The sequence below is a fragment of the Petaurus breviceps genome, unplaced genomic scaffold (assembly GCF_028583685.1).
Source record: "Petaurus breviceps papuanus isolate PSGF00001 unplaced genomic scaffold, PetGlider_PUasm1.0 176, whole genome shotgun sequence".
NCBI lineage: Eukaryota > Metazoa > Chordata > Mammalia > Diprotodontia > Petauridae > Petaurus > Petaurus breviceps.
In genome coordinates this window covers 26,659,281-26,681,831 of record NW_027185771.1, presented here as the reverse complement: position 1 = coordinate 26,681,831, position 22,551 = coordinate 26,659,281, and the positions used below count along the sequence as shown (strand labels likewise).

Here is a 22,551-nt window from a genome sequence, read left to right as displayed (position 1 = left end):
TGTTTTGACTTTATTGTCTTCTTCTGAGTTTGTATTTTGATCTCCCTTGTCACCATGGCACTTTTTGTGGTCAGGTTCTTTTTTGTTGCTGTTTGCATATTTCTTAGCCTATTTCTTGATTTTTGACCTTTGTGTTATAATTGTGCTTTGTTTCCAGCATGGAGAAGAGGGATACCATCTTAAACTTTGGGCTTGTTTGCTCTGATGTCTTAGAGTTACTTTGGGGAGTTTGGGAATTTGTAATGGTTCCCTGGAGGTGTGATCTGGGAAGAGGTATGCTTACTGCTTTCCTGGTCTGTACTTTGGTCCCTTCCTAGGAAGGCCACCACACATCCAACCCTTGGGATTGTAATTGCTATTCTTATTGACTGTGTATTACAATTAAGATCATATGTGCAGTCCTTCATTTGATCCTTTGATCTTATGTATGAATTTTCTTGTTATTTTATTTAATTAAAAAAATTACTGGTATATCATTATGATTGCTACATTAGATCAACCCAATCATGAATACTGCATATCTTTCCAAATGAAAACAAACTCATAAATTAATTTCTTCCTTTTTGAGGGGAGTAACACTGAATGAGCAAGACTAATATGACTCATGATCTACATCAGAAGTATCAAGTGGACTGGAAATTAAATTAAAGTGTAATTGCAAAATGCTTAAGAAAAAATACAGTATAACAGATAATGTTAATTTGTAGTATTCTAATCAATATGTAAGAATAATTTCTATTTCAGTCTGACAACACTGATCATTTGAAGGAATATTCAACACAAGGGAATATTCATATCAATGAGTTCATAGATCCACTTGAGTATATAGATATTTTTGACTAGCATGAGCATTGAGGAAAATTCATTTGCCTCAAACAACTATTTTCGTTAAATCTTATCAATGTTGATATATGATGTTATTATCATTATCACTTTATTAAAAAATTTTGTTGTATCAGTGATTGGATTTTTACCTTACCCATTTTGAAGAAAATATTCTTTTTTTTTAATTTTCAAACACTTTATTAACTTCTGATTTATATCATTCATTTCTGCCAGATTTTGAGTTACAAATTTTCTCCCCATTTTTCCCCACCCACCACCCCAAAGTAGCAGTGCCACAGGATATCCCTTCCTCCAATCTGTTCTCTCCCATATCTTCTCCAATACGCCCTTTGAGTTTTCTAGTAGGGCATGGTGGATCTCTATGCCCCAGTGCCTATATAACTTATTTCCCAATTACATGAAAAATAGTATTAATAATTGTACATATATATATACATATATATATATATATATATTAAAAATTTGATTTTAAAAATTTGAATTCCAGATTCATTCCCTTCCTCCCTTGTCACCCAACCTTACTGTGAAAATAAGCAATTCAGTATAGGTTGTACATGTATAGCTAATGCAAAACACAACCATAGTAGATGTATTGTAAAACACTGAGTATATTTCCCTCCCTCCTATCCCACCTCCCACTTGTTCTATTCTCTACTTTGATCCCTTTCCTTTTCAAAAGTCAGTGCTTCCAACTTCTCCCCCCCCCAGCCTGCCCTCCCTTCCCTCATCCTCCCTCTCTTCTCCTTTCCCCCTACTCTCTTGTAGAGTGAGATACCCTATTTAGGGTGTATGTCATTCCCTCCCCAAGCCAAATTCGATGAGAATAAGGTTGACCCCTTCCCTTTGGCCTTCCTATTCTTCCCCTCCATTGTAACCATTTTCCCTTGCCTCTTCTACATGGGACAGTTTACCCCATTCTGTCTCTCCCCATCTCCTCTCATTATATTCCTCTCACCTCTTGATTTCACTTTTTAAGTATCTTCCCTTCCTATTAAATTGGTCCTGTGCCCTCTATCTATGTACACCTGTAAATATATATATATGTATATATATATACACACACACACACACACACATTCACATATGTATTTATATGCCTGTATACCCTCCGATATAGACATATATATATATATATATATATACACATATATATACATACACACACACACACACACACACACACATATATATATATATATTCTCTTCAACTATTTTCATAATGAGAAAAGTTTCATCATTTACAATTATCATTTCTCCATGTAGGAATGTTAATAGTTCAACTTTGATAAGTTCTTTGTCATTTCTTTTCCTTGTTTATCTTCTCATACTTCTCTTACTTCTTGTATCTGAATGTCAAATTTTCTATTCAACTCTGGTTTTCTTCAGCAAGAATGCTTGAAAGTCCTCTATTCCACTGAATGACCATATTTTCCCTTGTAACATAGTACTCAGTTTTTCTGGGTAGGTGATTCTTGGTTTTAATCCCAGATCCTTTGACCTCTAGAATATCCCATTCCAAGCCCTTCGATCCCTCAGTGTAGACGCTACCAGATCCTGAGTTATCCTGATATTCAAATTGTTTCTTCCTGGTTGCTTCTAATATTCCTTCCTGGATCTGGTAATTTTGGAACCTGGCTATAATATTCCTAGGAGTTTTCTTTTTGGGATCTTTTTCAGGGGGTGATCAGTGAATTCTTTCAACCTCTATTTTGCCCTCTGGTTCTAAAACATCAGGGCAGTTTTCCTTGAGAATTTCTTGGAGAATGATTTCTAGTTTCTTTCTTTGATCATGGCTTTTGAGTAGTCCAATAATTTTTAAATTATCTCTCCTGGATCTATTTTCCAGATCAGTGGTTTTTCCAATGAGATATTTCACATTGCCTTCTAGTCTTTCATTCATTTGGATCTTTTAACAGCATCTTGATTTCTCTTAAAGTCATTAGCTTCCATTTGCTCCAATCTAATTCTGAAGGAATAATTCTCCCCAATGAGCTTTTGAGATTCTTTTCCCACCTGGCAAATTCGTCTTTTTAAGACATTCTTCTCCTCATTGCCTTTTTGAGCCTCTTTTCCCATTTGAGTTTGTGTGTTTTTTAAGGTGTTATTTTCCTCAGTCATGCTGTTGACTCTCATTTCCTAATTTTCTTGCATTGTTCTCATTTCTCTTCCCAATTTTTCCTCCACTTCTCTTATCTGCTTCTTAAGGTCCTCTATGTCCTGTAACCACCCCATATTTTCCTTTGAAGCTTTTGGTGTAGGAGTTCTGACTTCACTGTTTTCCTCCTGTTCCATGCTTTGTTACTTTGTGTCCCCAAAATAGGAGTCTAATTTTGGATTGCCCTGCTTGGTTTGCTTCCTTTGCCTGGTCATGTTGCCACTCCATCACTTGACCTCTGGGCTTTTTGCCATAGTAGGACTCTGCCACCAGATACAGAAGCTTCGTTCCAAATGCTGGGGTTTTCTCAGATGTCGGAGGTATTAGTTGGGTGCCCTCTCTGAAGCCTCCACAAGTTCTGGCATGCTCGTCACACACCCCAGGTTCTCCACCCTAGACTGCAATCCATCTCCAAGCAGGTTAAAGCAAGTGTGATTACCCCTCAGACTGGTCGCTTGGTCCCCCTACACTCTGCAGGCCAGGAGCTTAACCTGCCACATAGTGGAGGTGCAGCCCTCAACGGCTTCTCCCTGCAGGGGCAAAAGCCAGTGCACTCCCAACTACTGGGTCCCAAAGTCCACACTGCACTGACCTCTAACTTTATCCTTAGCATCTATGTGTTGATAATTCTGGATTGCCATAGCAGTTGGTGATCTGGAGTCCCTCCAGCCAGTGGTTTGTCAGGCCTGCACTGGTACTAAAACCTTGGTGTGGTCTTGGCCATGTGCTGACCAATTCCTGCTGGCCTGCTGGGCTGTCCTCAGTGGGAGATTAGCTTCTTTGTGTCATTTTGTGGGTTCTGTAGCTCCAAAGTTTGTTTAGAGTCCCCTTTTACATGAATTGGAGGTAATGGTAGCCAGAGCAGCATGGAGGTCCTGTTTTTACTCCTCCATCTTGAAGAAAATATTCTTGGGGCAGCTAGGAGGCACAGTGAGTAAAGCGCTGGCCCCAGAGTCAGGAGGACCCAAGTTCGGTTCCAGCCTCAGACACTTAACACCCACACAAAAAAGCTAGCCGTGTAACCTTGGGCAAGTTACTTAATCCCAATTGCCCTCCAAAAGGCCAAAAAAACAAAAAATATTCTTAATTAATTTTTAGGTCCTCAGTTTTGGTAAAATTTTCCTGATTAATATTTTATTTTATTTATCCTTAGTAAAAAACAAAATTGATTTTCATTTTACTTTTCTATATTTAAGCTCTTTATTCTCTGCATAGAAATAAAATATGTTACATTCCAAGAATATCTGAACTTAAAAAAAATACTTATACTCTCCATACATCTGGAATATCAATTTCTCTTCAGAACTTTTATCATTTTTATACTTTTTTCTCACTTATATTTTGGTTTTATTGAATTCCTTAAGTGGAATTTTGATATAGTAAACTATTAATATTACATTTCATCTAGCTCTTTTTATAATTCATTTTATTTTTATTTTCACATTTGTTCCCTTTTGGTTGAGTGAGTGTATTTAAAGTTTACATTCTTTGTCAGTGGTTCTTTAATCATGATATAATGATTACAATACTCAATTTCTAAGTTTAATTCAGCTCTACCTGAAATAAGGAGTGCTTTCTTATTTTCTGTGGTCAGTTGATGCCTAATAAATTTTTGCCCAGTCTCTCATTGTAAGACTATCTTAGCTTTTTCTATGTCAGTCAAAACATTATGGGTCATGTCTTATTTTTCTGTTCTGTAACACATTTCTTTATTATAGAGGAATCAACTAATTTTAAAGTTATAATTATTGAATTTAGCCATAGAATGTTCAGCTATATTTTCTTGAAATATACAAACATATCCAAACTGAAGCACTCAAGAGATCTGCATAGAAATACACACACACACACACACAGAAATACAGTTGTACTTTTCCACTCCAGTTTTTGTACACATACATACAAAACTATGTTCTTAAGTTGTTTCTAATTCTTCTAGATTTTTTTTTTAGTGTTTTCACTTTACCTGCCTACCACCTGTTTTTGAGATAATAATGTAATTTGGATTGCATGTCCCTCTGTCTTGCTCTGAGATGCCCACAATAACACACATTTTTTCAGTTCTTTTACTTATAAATATGTATTATTTATCTATCACAATTCCATAAATCTAATTGTTTATTAAAAGGACCTTACTACATATTTTTCTTCTATGATAGTGCCTATATATATATATATATATATATATATAAAACCTTTGTTGTTATGAAAGCCCCCCAAGTTGCGATCTTTCTAGTCTAAATATCTTCAAGTCAGAATAATGCCCAAGTTTTCATTTGTTTGTTTATTTTCTAGCACAGTATTTTATTTGTCTTTACCAACCTTCCCAAGCTTTCCCAAAAGGCCATTGTAGATCATGTTTTGAAAGTTCTGTATAATATTTCTTTTGAATAAGTTTCTCAAGATGGTTCCCTCATTTCTTCTCAAATCATTATCATCCCCCATGTGGTTTTGATTATCCTGTTGAAGAGTTAAATAAAACTCCTTTAGAAACTTGAGAGTTTAAACTCCATAAGCAGAAATATCTATAACCAATGGTCATCATTGACTTGCATAGCAAAGGTAACAGACTGGTCTAATTTCTCTTGGGATTAACCTAGAGATTTTATTTTTAATTAATTAATTTGTATATTGAAATTCTGAAAAAATAGCTATCATTTTCTCATAGAAATTCTTGTTAATGTTTTAAACAACCAAAAACTTATTTTCTACCATGAAATAGTATTAATAGTATATCTAGGTAGTTTATTCTAGGATTAAATCTGATTTTCTTTGACTGTCAGTGAATCATAATCTGCATTTTTCTGTCTTTCCATGTCTTTGATGAGTAATTCTCTGCATTTAAAAAAATAAAGATCATTGGTAATTTTTTTTTCTCTTTATCAATGAAATTCTAATCTTTGACAACAATTTGACTGAGTGAGTTGAAAATGGATTTCCTTTTCTTTCAGCAAGTAGTTCTTTCTGTTGATCTATATAATCTATGTCTTGTTTTCAACCCTTTTGAGAGGAAGGCTTTTTGCAGTTTCCTGAAGGCGAAAAATAAATATGTATTTTCAATGTATCCTTAGGAGAAATTTGTTGACTTATAAATGACCTGAACTCTATCCTCTCATTTTCTTATCTTTGCTTGTAAACCTTTTTAAGCCTCCTTCCACTTAAGTTGTCTTTTGATTTTATTTTCCAGTTTGTTTTTTAATTTCTGTGGATTTTCCTTCCAGCAAAGTAATTTTATCTTTCAGTGATTCCATGTTTTTATTCAAAATTTTGACTAGTTTTCCTCAACACTTTCTTGTATTTTTCTGCTGATGTATCTCTTTGCAGAGATAGTAGCTCCTTTTTCTTATCCTCTAAAGTTTTTCTCCTAATTTTATATCTTATTTGATCCAATTTTATTGATAAGCATTTTCAAAGTTAATTCATTGGTTTGTCCTGCTTATGACTTCATTCTCTTGTCTGCTGATGTATAATATTAATTTACTTTCTGGAGGGTTTTTCTCTATTAATTTTTTCTTTATTTTTGATTTCAGTGATCTCAGAGGCTAAATTTACTTAAGGTAATATGATTACATTCCTCTCTATTACCTTATTTTAATTTTTGGTTATTTCTAAATACATTCTCATCTGGAAGGTGAGGTTACTAAAGTAATCCATTATTACTCATTGTCCCATGATACTTTCTTATGGTATTTCATAGTTAGGATTTTTTTTGGTATATGTAATGGCTTATAAGAGATTTCAAATTTGAAACTCTAACCATTTAAAATGTAATTTGAAAATGCTTAATAAAATGAAAAAATACAATGTAACAGTTAAAGTTAATATTTTTTAAAGTCAATACTCTGTCAAATGAATACATTCCTATTTGAGTTGTATATCACTGACCTAGATGGCTGCTAGAGTCCATTTCAGATCTCAAAAATCTAGAATTTGTTTATATAATTTAAAGTTCCTTCTTTTCCCTATGTTTCGTATATTGGCATGAAAGTGTATAAAGCAACCAGTTATAGATCAGTTACAGATATGATAAATATTTTTTGAGTTGAATTACTTTTCACATTGTTTTCTCTGACATCTGGTTTTTGCTGTTGTTGTTGCCATTGCTTTTTACCTCCCCCCCCCCCAGAGACTTTTCTGATTGTCTTGATGTGGCTTTTGAGAGCTCTCTTGATCCAGTTGTGTAAGTTCTTTGTCTAATACATTTATTCTGATCTTTATGAAATGAAGTACATTCCATACAAGGAATCTATCATTCTGGTATTGTAAGCCATGACCCAGAAATCCAAATCCTTTTTGGCACCATCTTTCTACCCAGCTGTTCAATTCCCATGCCATCCTGTCACTTCCAAAGTCATGACCTTTAACTAGTAGAAAAGAGGACAATACCACATGTTCATCCTTGAAGTCCTTCAATGACCTATATAGTATTCTCGATTGGCCAGAAATACATTAGAGGTTCCTCATTCTAGTATCATTTGTTGCAACATACTTAAGAATATGTGAAGAGGCTTGAAACAGAATGAAAGAATATATATGTAGAGTTGGGAAAAAGAGTAAGTAATCATTTAAGGGAAAATGGGGGGGGGACTTAAAATGAGTAAATGACACAATAGAAAATGAATTTAGGCAAGGAATACTTAATATGGGTAATCTAGTGAGGAATGCATTATAGTATAATCTGCAAAATATAAGGCATTTTAGAACAGACTTTTAGAGTTGTAAGCATTCTCAGAAGTGGACTGATCTGATCTTTACATCAACTGGAATCCCATTTACAACATCCTTTACAACTACAATAATAGAATTTATAAAAGATATATTATGTGCCAGGCACTGTGGTATGTACTTAGTGAATATTATCTCATTTGATCTACACAACAATCGCTGATACAGGTACTATTTTGATCGTATTTCCTAGATGAGGACATTTAGACAAACAAAAGGTAAATGAAGTATCTGAGGTCATAAAGCCCTAGTGAGTGTCTGAGGCTATGTTTGATCTTAGGTCTTCTTATCTGAAGTTTAACACTTTAACCATTGCACCACATAGGTTCCTCTTAACACGAGTTTATCCAACGTTTGTTCAAAGACCCTCAGTGATGGCAAACATAAATACTTTCTCATACGGTGATTCATTCCGTTTTTGAAGAGATCTACTTGTTGACCAGTTTTGTTTTTTATCACACCAAAATGTCCCCTCTTCAGCTTTCTCCCATTTTGTTCTCTTTCTGCCTTCTAGGGCCAAGCGGACAAAGTCTTCTTCCATTTTCCACATGACAGCTCTTCAAATCCTTAAACACAAGTGATCTTATAGTTCAACTATCTCATTTCACAGATGAGAAAACTAAGTCATAAAGAGTTTAAGAGATTTGCCCAAGGACATACTACAAGTTAGTAAGAAATGGAATTGAATCATAGGACACCTGACTCATGCCACCAGCAACCACTAATAAGATCATAATATCATAAGCTTATAGATTTAAATTTGGAAGGGATCTTAGAAGCCATGTATTCTGGACACATACCCCTGGCACACATATTTATCATATTTTGAAAGGAACACACAGAGAGGTTAAGTGATTTGCCCATAGATAGAAGAATAGTAAATGCTGACATTTACCTGGGATTTGGACTCTAGGGCTGTGATTCCAAATGTGGTATTCTTTCCACTGCAACACACTGTCTCTCCTTTACTCAGCATATTATATCAGCGTGTTGATGGCATGGGATATATGACTGAAAAGCAGCAAAGGAAGAATATAAAAATAGCAGCTTTAAGGTTTGAAAAATGCTTTACATGTATTATCTCATTTGATCCTCACATCAAGCCTGGGAGGTAGGTGCTATTATTTTCCCCATTTTAAAGATGAGGAAACCCAGGCAAATATATGTTAGAAAACTCATCCAGGATGACACAGCTAGTGTCTATGGCAGGATTTAAACTCTTCTCTAGGTCTAACAATTAGTCTCTAGCCATTGTGCAACCTACCTGCCATATAATCAAGTCAAAGAAGCAAACTGAGTGGAAATGGAGGATTAAATTATATGTCAACTTGGCATATATCTGTACAAAAACAATGAACTTCCATGGAAGCATGATAAAAACCTCTTCATATATTTGACTAAGGCAAAATCTATGGATTTTCCAGGTATTATTGTCATGTCTGGTTATTTGTGTTCTCCTTTCTCCCACCTTTCCCACCAGAAAGGGCCTGAATTTAAATCCTCGCCTATGATCATGACTATCTCTTGGGCCAGCTCAGGGTAGAACTCTGCACATTACAGCTATTCTTTTCACATCATGACTTTCTCCACTGCAGTTCTGATATATCTCAGGTTGGCATAAAAAATTAAATGGGAATTTGGGGGAAGTTTTGTGGAAACCATAGGTGACACATAAAGGCCATTAGATGACACAGAAAAAGTTTACAAACTCAGGAATGTATACAGTATATCTATAATATTATATAATATCAACCCAAATTTTATAATAAGATTGTAAACACCCCATTAAAAAAAAGAAAGAAAAATAAGACTTCTCTGGTATGAAGGGAGGGTCAAAAAATTTAATTGGATTTTCCTGAACTTGAGACTACCATGTGGAAAGGATAAGTTTAGTCTCTTGATTTTATTCTTCTTCAATTTAACTCCCACTATTTCATCTGATAATGAGGGGAAGGGAAATATTTCACCATGAATGCCTACCACACTACTAAATATAATAATTATAATCTAGAAAGAAAAGAATACTTCAGCCTTCATTTCAAGATCAGCCTATTTAATGATATATATGTTATTATAAAACTAAAATGAAATTAATATTAGTTTGATATTGCCTTGGATGTTGGTTTGTTTTAATAAACACTAGTGCCAGAAAATGCAGAGTTCCAGTATTTTCACTCTGGGGAGTTGTAGCACCTTCTGGTCTTATATTGCTGCATCCTCTACACAAATTTTAAATTATAAACCATGAAATATACTTGTGTGAAATTAGTTCATATGGAGTCAATCAGAATATATCTATATCTATGTATGTCTATGGCATCTTTCTATCTATGTTTATTATCTGTGCATATGTATCAGTATGTGTTTTGTTGTTGTTCAGTCATTTCAGTCTTGTCTGACTGTGTGACCTCATTTGGGGTTTTCTTGGCAAAGATACAATAGTGGTTTGCTATTTCCTTCTCTAGCCCATTTTATGAATGAGGAAACTGAGGCAAACAAGGCCAAGTGACTTGCCCAGGACCACATGATGAGTAAGTCTGAGGCCAGATTTGAATTCAGATCTTCCTGACTCCAGGCCCAGCACTCTGGAGTCTACTCTGAGTATCTACTCTGCCACATGGCTGTTCTTTTAGTAATGTCTAAATATGTTCCAAATTTTTTTGTTTGTTTGGTGTTGTATTTTTTTAATATAACAAAATCTTTTATTTTAAAAATATTTTTTCTTCCCCCAATCTTCCCTCTCTTATATCTCCCCCCCCCCCAAATCCTCCCTTACTTTCTTGTAGGGCAAGATGGATTTCTGTACCTCATTGCTTGTATATCTCATTTCCAGGTGGCATGTAAAAAACAATTTTTTTTAACATTTGTTTTTAAAACTTTGAGTTCCACATTCCTGTCCTTCTCCCCTCCTTACCCATCTCCACTGAGAAGACAATTTGTTCAATATAGGTTATACATGTGTAACAATACAAAGCATTTCCATAGTAGTCATACTGTGAAAGACTATCTTTCCTTTCATCCTGTCCCTCCAATGTATTCTATTTCCTCCTTTGACCCTCTCCCTTTTCATAAGTGTTTGCTTCTAACTACCCTTTCCCCCACTTAGCCCTCCCTTTTATCATTCCCTCTCTTATCCCCTCCCCACCACTTTCCTGTAGAGTAAAATACCAAATTGAGTGTGTATTGTTATTTCCTCTTTAAGACAAATGCAATGTAAATAAGGTTGACTCACTAGCTTTCACCTCCCTGCTCTTCCCCCCTTTGTAACAGCCTTCTCCTGCCTCCTTTATTTGAGATAATCCATCCCATTCTATATCTCCCCCTTTATTTCTCCCAATATATTCCTCTCTCATCCTTTAAATTTATTCTTTGATATCATCTTTTCATGTTCAATGCACCCTGTGCCCTCTGTCTATTCATGCATGTACACATATACCCACCCATACATACAATATATGTGTGTATACATGTGTGTATACACACATATACATACACAAACATACATATATACACACACATATAATCCCTTCAACTATCCTCATACTGAGAAAAGTCGCATGAGTTACAGATATCATCTTTCCATGTACGAATGTAAATAGTTCAACTTTAATAAGTTCTTTATGATTTCTCTTTCCTGTTTACCTTTTCATGCTTCTCTTGCTTTTTATAGTGGAAAGTCAAATTTTCTGTTCAGCTCTGGTTTTTTCATCAAGAATGCTTGAAAGTGGGGGCAGAGTCAAGATGTGGAATAGAAAAAGGACTACTCCACAACTCCTGCTTCCACCTCCTCCAATGCATGTAGAAAATGATTCTAAACAAACTTTGGCACTACAGAACACACAAAATGACAGAGAGAACCTAACATCCTGCTGAGGACAGTCCATCAGGCCAGCAGGAAGGGGACAGGACAGCACTCTGGGAGCCGAGCCCCTAGAGTGAGCCAGAGGTTTTAGCCTCAGGGCAGCCACAACCAGCCACCTGCTGGAGGGACTTCAGATCACCAACAGCAGAATTATCAACACATAGATGCTAAGGACAAAGTGAGAGGTATGTGCAGAGTAGACTTTGGGAACTAGGAGTTTGGGAGTGCACTCCAGCCTTTACTCCCTGGAAGAAGAAGCAGCTGAGGTGCCGTGGCCATGTGACTGCTTCAGCTCCTGGCCTACAGATTGTAGGTGGACCAAGTAACCAGTCTGAGGAGTAATCGCTCTTACTTTAACCTGCTTATATCTGGATTGCTGTCTAGGGTAGAGATCCTGGGGTGTGTGAGCAGTTTGCCAGAGCATGTGGAGGGTTCAGAGAGGGCACCCAACTAATAGCTCCAGCAGCTATGAAAACCACAGCAACGTGGTTGAAAGCATCCCTTTCTGGTAGCAGAGTTCTACTGTGGCATAAAGCTCAAAAGTCAAGTAATTGAGTGGCAACATGAACAAGCAAAGGAAGTAAAGCAAGCAGAGCAATCCAACACTAGACTGCTATTTTGGGAACAAAAGGATCAAAGCATGGAATGGGAGGAAGACAGTGAAGTCAGAACTCCTGTACCAAAAGCTTCCAAGAAAAATATGAAATGGTTACATGCTATAGAGGACCATAAGAAGGATTTTGAAAACCAAATAAGAGAAGTGTAGGAAAATTTTGGAAGAGAAATGAGAACAGTGCAAGAAAATAATGAAATGAGAGTCAACAACCTGAGTGAAGAAAATAACACATTAAAAAATAGACTAACTCAAATGGCAAAAGCGGCTCAAAAAGGCAATGAGGAGAAGAATGCCTTAAAAAGTTAAATTTGCCAGATGGAAAAAGAATGTCCAAAGCTCACTGAAGATAATCATTCCTTCAGAATTAGATTGGAGCAAATGGAAGCTAGTGACTTTATGATAAATAAAGATGCTATGAAACAGATCCAAATAAATGACAAAATAGAAGGCAATGTGAAATATCTCATTGGGAAAATCACTGACCTGGAAAATAGATCCAGGAGAGATAATTTAAAAATTATTGGACTACTTGAAAGCCAAGATTAAAAAAAAGAACCTAGAAAACATCCTTCAAGAAATTCTCAAGGAAAATTGCCCTGATGTTTTAGAACCAGAGGGCAAAATAGAGGTTGAAAGAATCCACCAATCACCTGAAAAAGATCCCCAAAGGAAAACTCCTAGGAATATTATAGCCAGGTTCTGGAATTCCCATATCAAGAAGAAAATGTTACAAGCAGCCAGGAAGAAACTATTTGAATACCATGGAAACACATTCAGGACAATACAGTATCTATAAGCTTCTTCACTGAGGGATCAAAGGGCTTGAAATATGATATTCTTTTATTTTTTTTGCCTTTTGGAGGGCAATTGGGGTTAAGTAACTTGCCAAAGGTTACACAGCTAGTGTTTATGTCTGGGTGTGAAGTGTCTGAGGCAGGAACTAAACTAGGGTCCTCCTGACTCTGGGGCTGGCACTTTTACTTACTGTGCCACCTGGCCGCCCCAAAATATGATATTCTGGAGGTCAAAAGAGCTGGAATTAAAACCAAGAATCACCTACCCAGAAAAACTGAGCGTCATGTTTCAGGGAAAAATATGGTCATTCAATGACATAGAGGATTTTTAAATATTCTTGATGAAAAAAACAAGAGTTGAATAGAAAATTTGACATTCAGATACAAGAAGTAAGAGAAGCATGAGAAGGTAAACAGGGAAAAGAAATCATAAGGAACTTATCAAAGTTGAACTAGTTACATTCCTACATAGAAAAATGATAATTGTAACTTATGAAACTTTTCTCAGTATGTGTATAGTTGATAGGAATATATATGTGTGTATGTGTATCTATACATACATATATGTCTATATAGGAGGGTATATGGGCATATGTATACATATGTGAGTGTGTGTATATGTGCACAAGTATGCATAGAAAGAGGGCACAGGAACAATTGAATAGGAAGGAATGATACCTAAAAGGTGAAATTAGGAGGTGAGAGAGGAATATAATGAGAGATGGGGAGAGACAGAATGGAGTAATTATCTCATGTAGAAGATGGAAGGTAAGAATTGTTACCATGTAGGGCAAGAATGGGAAGGCAAAAGGGAATGAGTCAACCTTATTCACTTGAATTTGGCTTAGGGAGGGAATGACATACACACTACATAGGGTATCTTACTGTACAGGACAGTAGGGGGTAAGGGGATGAGAGGGGGAGATGATGGAAGGGAAGGCAAGCTGGCTGGTGGGGAGGGAATTTGGAAGCACCCACTTTTGAAAAGGGACAGGATCAAAATAGTAAATAGAACAAGTGGAGGGTGGGATAGGATGGAGGGAAATATAGTCAGTCTTTTACAATATAGCCACCATGGAAATGTTTTGCCTAGCTACACATGTATGACTTATATTCAATTGCTTATCTTCCCAGTAAGGGTGGTGACAAGGGAGGAAGGGAAAGAATCTGGAATTCAAAGTTTTAAAATCATATATTTAAAAATATGTGTATATTATTATTATTTTACATGTAACTGGGAAATAATATATACAGGCACTGGGGCATAGAGATCTACCGTGCCCTACTGGAAAGTTGGAAGTGGAATGGGGAAGATATGGAAGAGAGAAGACTGGAGGAATGGATATTCAGTGGGATTGCTGTTCCATGGTGATGGGTAGGGGAAGAACATGAAAATTTTAACTCAAAATCTTGTGGAAATTAATGATTTAAACTAAAAAATAAAAGAGAAATAAAAACAAAGAAAACCAGTTCAAAGAACAAAAAACAAACAAATAAGAATTCTTGAAAGCCCTGTATTTCATTAAATGTTTATATTTTTCCTGGAGTGATATACTCAGTTTTGTGGGGTAGGTGATTCTTAGTTTTAATCCTAGCTCCTTTAGCCTTCAGAATATCGTATCCCAAGCTCTGCAATCCTTTAATGTAGAAGCTGTTAGATCTTGTGTTATCCTGATTGTGTTTCCACGGTACTCAAATCGTTTCTTCCTAAATGCTTGTAATATTTTCTTCTTGACCTGGGTAGTATGGAATTTGGCTATAATATTCCTAGGAGGTTTTTTTTTTGAGATGTTTTTCAAGAGGTGATTGGTGAATTATTTCAATTTCTATTTTGCCCCCTGGTCCTTGAATATCAGTGCACTTTTCCTGATAATTTCTTGAAAGATGGTGTCTAGTATGGTTGTTTTTTTTTTTAATCATGGCTTTCAGGTAGTCCAATAATTTGTACATTATCTCTCCTGGTTCTATTTTCTAGGTCAGTGGTTTTTCTAATGAGATATTTCACATTGCCTTTTATTTTTTCATTTGTGTGGATCTGTTTTATAGTATCTTGATTTCTCATAAAGTCATTAGCTTCTATTTGCTCCAGTCTAATTTTGAAGGAATCATTTTCATGGGTGAGCTTTTTTGTAATTCCTTTTCCATCTAGCCAAATCTGCTTTCAAGGCATTCTTCTCCTCATTGGCTTTTTGGACCTCTTTTGACATTTGAGTTAATCTATTTTTAAGGTGTTATTTTCTTCAGTCAGGCTGTTGACTCACTTTTCATAATTTTCTTGAATCATTCTCATTTCTCTTTCCAATTTTTTCCTCTACTTCTATTACCTGATTTTCAAAATCTTTCTTGAGCTCCTCCATGGCCTGTAACCAATTCATATTTTTCTTGGAGGCTGTTGATGCTGGAATTTTGACTTTGTTGTCTTCTTCTGTTTCTATGTTTTAGTCCTTTTTTGCCCCTCACCCCCAAATTATATGGTCTTATTGTGCTTCCTCTGCTTTCTCTTCTTGCCAGCCAATTACTTGCCTTTTGAGCTCTTTGCCATGGTAGAACTCTGCTTTCAGAGTGGAGATTGCTATATTCAAAATTTCTGGGGTGTGTGTAGCTATTGTCAGAATTATGACGAGGTTGTCCTCTCTACAGGCACCACAAGCTCTGCCATACTAGTGCTACTCAACCCAGGACCACCACCCAAGACTGACCTAGATCCAAGCAGGTCAAAGCAAGAACAATTGCCTTTTAAAAGGTCACTTGGTTCCCCTATGATTTGTAGACCTGAAGCTTAGGAGGCAGCCATGCAGCAGTAATTGCAGATGCTACCACCTCTGTAGCCCTGGGGGAAAGGAGCTGTACCATGCTCTTCTCTCACCCATTCCAACAGTATCTCTCATTGATCTTTTGTAGCAGCAAGCACCCCAGAATCACCAGGGTGGCTGCCAACACAGGCTCTTAGATCTGCTTTTCTAAATGAAAGCAACTCAAAATGCATTAACAAGCTTGCTTTAGTCAATCAAACATATATGGTTTACCTAATTCAGGGGGAAAAGGTCAGCACCCTGAAATTCAGAGTGTACAGACAGAAGTTACAAGACAGAGAAACAGATCAAGCAGACAGGCTTCCAAACTGTCCAATCCTTGCATCCATACCAAATCACAGTTACCAGGGAGGGAAGCATCAACATCTGTGTTTTTCAAAGCTGGGGGGGGGTTTCAACGGCTGCCCAGAGTCTCATCTGGTCAAATCACACAATACTTCTCAAAGTGAGCCCCAAAACAAAGCCTCCAATCAGGGCTTATATAGCCTCCTCCTGGCTCAGCGAATGTAACAACCCTCTTGACCCCCTGCTCACTCACAAAGCACCAAGATGTGGGTGTTCCTGAAAAACAAGGCTCCCACCACAGGCTCCATGTGCACTTAACCTAGAGGCATGGAAGATCTTAAAAATATACATTCATATAAAATTCATCCCTAAGATCTTTCATGCCCACAGCATAGACAATTTACATTTGAATTAGCACTAAACATCTCTTAGGTCACATTTTCAAGATACATAACTAAAGTTACCAAAGTGGCCACAGGGCCTTAAAAAAACACAAAGTACATTTCATTTTCACCTCAATTCAAAACAAGAGTCCAAATAAAGTTCTCTTGGGTGGAGCAGGGTGTCCTTCCCCTCGCACTGTTCCAGCCCCTGCTCCCAAGTTCTGAGGGCAGCTGGGCAACAAAACCAATAGGGTAGGGTCCTTGGGGACCCTTTATCCCACCCACCACAGACACAAGTCCATCCTCCCCCTGGGTCCCAAACTGTGGGATGCAGCAAGTAAACACATTCAGTGTCCCTGCTTTGCCACACAGTCCTTATCTTGTCCTGTGGCTGAATTCTGAACTCCTGGGTTCGTTCTTCTCCCGCAGGAGGTAGCTGCTCCTGGCTTCTGCCCAGGTCCTGATGCAGGCAGATCACCATAAATTCTCTCAGCTCAGTGAAGTCAGCATTCTGGCTGTTCTTCTCTCCTGTTCCATGGCTCCACAGAGTCACAGCTACCACAACTGGGAAACAAACAATTATCCCAGTCCCCACACTTTCCTTTTACTCTGCAGATCGCATCCTTGTTGCCATTTGTAGCACCAAGCACCCCAGCATCCCCAGGGTTTCTGCCAACACAGGCTCTTAGATCTACTTTTCTAAATGAAAGCAACTAAAAATGCATTAGCAAGCTTACTTTAGTCAATCAAACATAAATGGTTTACCTAGTTCAGGGGGAAAAGGTCAGCACCCTGAGAAACAGATCAAACAGACAGGCTTCCAAACTGTCCAACCATTACATACATGCCAAATCACAGTTACCAGAGAGGGAAGCATTGACATCTGGGTTTTTAAAAACTGGGGGGCTCTCAACGGCTGCACAGAGTCTCATCTGGTCAAATCACAAAACACTTCTCAAAGTGAGCCCCAAAACAAAGCCTCCCATCATGGCTTATGTAGCCTTCTTCTGGCTCAGAGAATGTAACAACCCTCTTGACCCACTGCCCACTCAGAAAGCACCAAGATATGGGTGTTCCTGAAAAACAAGGCTCCCACCACAGGCTCCAAGTGCACTTAACCTAGGGACAGGGAAGATCTTAAAAATTTACATTTCTATAACACCTTTTACTTTCTCTTTGGAGTTTATTGGTTGAGAAGTCTGGAAACTGTCACAGCTGCCAGTGATTCACTCTCCCAAACTCTGCTCCATAGGTTCTGTGCCACTGGTCTGGGCCAGTTCTGGTCTGGGCTTCTGCTGGTCTGGGCTAGCATGGTTCATGTGCGAGTTTGCTCCCAGCTCTGCGCAATAGACCCTTTCTGTTCACCTGCCAGGCTGCCTACAGTGGGAGATTTGTTTCTCTCTGTCACTTTGTGGGCTCTGTAGCTATAAAATTTGTATAGAGTCATATTTAACAGGTATTGGAGGTGGTTGGAGAGGGAGCTCAAGCAAGTTCTTGCTTTTAATCCACCATCTTGGCTCTGCTCCTGGGTTTTTTGTTTTTTAGGGAAGGAAAAGAAAGAGTGTTGAAAGTCAACTAGAGAGTCTATGTAAACTTAAATTTCTTGCTTTCCTCCCCAGACTTAACCCCTTTACAATTGTTCTATATTTAGAAACAGAGAATCTGTGTTCAGAGCCAGTCTCTGCTACTTATTAGCTGTGTGACCTCGATAACCTCCCTGGTCCTCAGTGTATACCCACACACACACACACACACACACACACACACATACATATACAATCAGTGAATCAGTATGTGCTTTCTGGTTATGTTTTATCATTATGTATTATGTTATTACAAAAGCTGTATCAGCATAATATATTGTTACATATAATTTATTTCTATAATGAATACATCAGATAGAGATGACAATGTAACGATATATCATAACCAGAGAGTGTATTGTAAAACTTTGCTTGACAGGGGAAATAGATAAATAAAGGAGAAGAGAAGAAATAACTTGGCTAGCTTTCTTTAGGCTCTTGTTGAACACTTTCAGTGTTTTATCACTTTACAATTATAAAGTACAAGCTTGAATCCAGCAGGAGGACAACTTCTACTATAAGTTCTTAGTCCCAAATGCCAATTTTCTCTCAATTGATCTTTACCAGTCTGGTCCCCATCTCCATCTATTCTAGCTTTTGAACTATTCAAACACTTTAAGACTCATACTAGACTGAGTAAATATTGCATAGACTTTCAATCATGGCTAAGAAGCTTAGAAAAAACACAACTCATAGAAATTTCATATGAGGGTCCTGTCACACCTTCCAGTTGGAGTTAGAGGAAAAACTGGATAGATGCAGAATGCAGGCTGTACTTGAATGAGGAAGTATAGACACATCTCTTGGGAACTGGGGAGTCTGACATTAACAGACGTGGAAAGGTAATTCTATTCCTGTAGGTGGGCAAAGGAATAGAGAAATATCAAAGGAAGTGATGAAGTTAATGATGTTAAGTGTAAGACAATGTTTATAATTAACCAACTGCAGCCTTGTGAACTAGAAAGAGTACAAGGTGATAAATTATTGATTCACAATCCCACAGCATCTATTAACCGATTCATGTGCTAGATTCTGAATCATTACTGAGTAAGTACCAAGTGTCCACCGCTTGGAGAATCAGCATCAAAATAGCTTGGAAATGATTTAGGAAACTGAAGAAAATTAAATGACTACAACTTCAAAGGTCAATGAAGGCCTTGAGTGTTCATCCAGTATAGCAGGAGATATTGTTTGGCATCTCAGCTTCTACTTTAAACCTGAGTAGACCTTGGGCAATTTTCCCACATGGTTAACAATTTTCAAGCATTAGGACTGTGTCTTTAGTTGCCTATAGGGCATTTCTTACTCCATGTCTTTACATGCCTTCAAATTCACCATGTCTAAAATAGTCTTTCCTCCAAACTTGTTTCTCTTTTATTCTCCATTATTTTGTACGGGCATCAGTATATACTTAATCTCCTCTATTACAAAGCTTGATATTATCTTTGGATTCCCCTCCCCCCTTACCTGTCATAATTAATAAGATACCAAGTCCTATGGATTTGACTTTAGCAATATCAGTCAAATCCATCCCTTCCTATCTATTCCCACAGCCAGGATGTTAATGCAGACCACATTAACCTTCTGACTATCACAATGGTTTCTTAATAGATATTCTTACTTCTTTGCCTCAAATTCATCTAATACACAGCTGTCAGATTGATATTTTTAAAAATCTTATACATATTTTTACTCTGAACTCAAACACAAAAATGATTCATTTCCCTAAACATAGCACAACACAAAAAGGGAAACCATGAATTTTTGTTTAATAATGCTTGCTGTTTTTTTTAAATATACTAAATTCTAAAGCACATAGCTAATCACGCCACTCTTCTGATCAAAATTCTTCAGTGTTCCTTTTTTAATTACCCAGTAAAGTTACAATTACTTAGCCTGCCATTCAAGGCCATCCATAGTCTGCTACTAGCCAGAAGCTTTTCAGTCTTATCTCGATGTTACTCCCCTCTAGTTCTAACCAAACAGGACTGTTTGCTGCCCCTTTATGCAAATTGTGTGTTCTTTGCATAGTATTTGAAATATGATCTCCCTTTACCCTACACCAACATTTGAAATGCTCCTAATCCTTTAAAGTGTGTCCCAAATGTCATATGAAACTTTTTTTTCAATCTCCCCAGTTAGACAGGTGCCCAATCCTAACAAATAATAATGTTGTACTTCTTTCATATCTACATTGTACACTATCAATCAATAAACCAATCAGTCAGTCAGTATTTATGAAGCACCTCCTTTGGACAAGGCAGTGTTAGACACTGAAGACACATAGCCAAAAGAAAAAGAAATGCCCTTGCTCTTAAAAATACTCTCAGGGGGCGGCTAGGTGGCATACTGGCCCTGGAAACAGGAGGACCTGAGTTCAAATGTGGCCTCAGACACTTAGTACTTACTAGCAATGTGACCTTGGGGAAGTCACTTAATCCCAATTGCCCTGCCTTCCCCCCTCTAAAAAGCAAAAATAATAAAATAAAAGGTACATAACCAATCTTTGGCTAGTCAATGACAAGTTATCCTCCCATTTCCTTAACGGAATATATCGCTCGTTGTGAAGGGGCAACAGGATGTAGCTTGTTGTGGTTCGATCTCATTTAACACTCATTGACACTTTGTTATCCCTATTACCTATCTCATGTTATGAACTTATCAAAAAGATTGAAGAAATCAATTGATCATGGATGACCAACTCCCCACTTTCCTTTATCCTGACTTGGTTTTGAATTGAACCTGACATTTTGCTTCCCCAAATGAGAAAATTATCTCTACCAAGGATAGGTTAGCATTTCTTCTCAAACTTAAAATCTTAGAAATTTGCCTAAGACCCTCTAAAGGGGTCATGAATGAAAAAAAAATTTTAAGAAGCCCTAATTAAGTTAAGACGGTCTAGAGCACTGAGAGGCATTTTAATGAATTTCTGAAGGTCACAAAGCTAATATATGTCAAGGTTGTTGTTGTTGCTGTAGTTGTGTTTGTCCATTTTCAAAGAGAACCATGGAATCAGGGAAAGGATGACATGCCTTACAGTTGACTTTGATTTGAGGGAGGGAGGACTGTGCAAGGTCACCAGCTTCACTTTCTCCTCGAGAGCGATTTGGATACAGTTACATGATATTCATCAGGATGACTGGAGATGTCCAAGGATGTGATGGGAAACCCTGGTTCTTTGAAGCTAAGACCTTTTCAGGTACTCACTTAGAGACAGGTAATGCCCATTCAGTGAATAGGCCTCTTTGAGAAGTGAGTCAAGGGATGGCCCCTTTAATTAGGAAAAAAAAAAAAAAAACAAATCAAGCTGGGAGAGGAAGACCTTGAGGCTTGTTGTTTCAAAGAGAGACAGTTACCACCAACATTCACTCTAAGTCAGGAGGGTCCAAAATATAGCCATGAAGTGGAGCTTGGCAGGTACCTATTGTGGTGTAATCTAAGAGCTTCAGAGTGAATTGTAGGTAGGAAGGAAGGAAGGAAGGAAGGAAGGAAGGAAGGAAGGAAGGAAGGAAGGAAGGAAGGAAGGAAGGAAGGAAGGAAGGAAGGAAGGAGCTAGCCAGTAAGAGTTATCCAACTATCTTTATCCCCATTCAGGCAGCTCAATCTACTCACAGGTGGTGTTTGTCCATTTTTGAAGAGGACCATGGCTTTAGGGAAATGATGATATGATTTTGATTAGAGGGAGGAAGTGCTTTGCAAGATCATCATTCTCACTTTTTCCTTCAGAATCATCTGGATCCAGTGACCTGATATTCATCAGGATGACTGGTGATGACCCAGGATACACTAGGAGACCTGACCCTTTTAGGCTAAGCTAAGGCCTTTTAAGTTACGCACTTAGAGTAAGGCAATAACCATTCAGTGAATAGGTCTTTTTAAGAAGTGAAGTCAAGGGATGGCCTTTTTAAGTAGAAAAAAAGAAAAAAAATCAAAGTTAACTGCAAGTCATGTCATGTCAAAGCTAAGACTTGAGACCACATTTTCCTGACTGCAAAGTCAACTTAGTATTCATTACATGCCGCATCCTCCTAATAGGCAATAATAAAAATGTTAAATTTAAGTGGCTTTTGTTGAATTTCATACCACTCTGCTAGACTATAAGCTCCATAAGTCCAGATACCACATTTTATTTATCTTATCCAATTTCCTTAGGTACCTAAGAGAGTGCTTTGCTCATAGTAGATGCTTATTAAATGATTTTTCGAAGTTATAGAAAGTAAAATCTGGATGAAAGGTAGTTTCTCTCTCTCTCTCTCTCTCTCTCTCTCTCTCTCTCTCTCTCTCTGTCTCAGTCTCTCTCGGCAATTGGGGGTTCACACTTTTTTTTCAGAAGTTGAACAAAAGATATTCACACTTGAGGCATAATAACCAAATTACCTTGATAGAGGAAAGCCAAGTCCAGCCACAGTGAATGCAGTCTTCATTCATATCTCTAGATTAATAATTAAAACAAGGTCAGCACCAATAATGGAAGAAATTACCTATTTAG

General features: G+C 37.3%; 1 pseudogene; it reads right to left on the bottom strand.

Annotated features, from left to right (window-relative positions):
• LOC138159539 (small ribosomal subunit protein uS4-like) overlaps positions 1-15,355 on the bottom strand; it is a 28,047-nt pseudogene extending 12,692 nt beyond the window's left edge.
• Between the last annotated feature and the right edge of the window lie 7,196 nt (positions 15,356-22,551).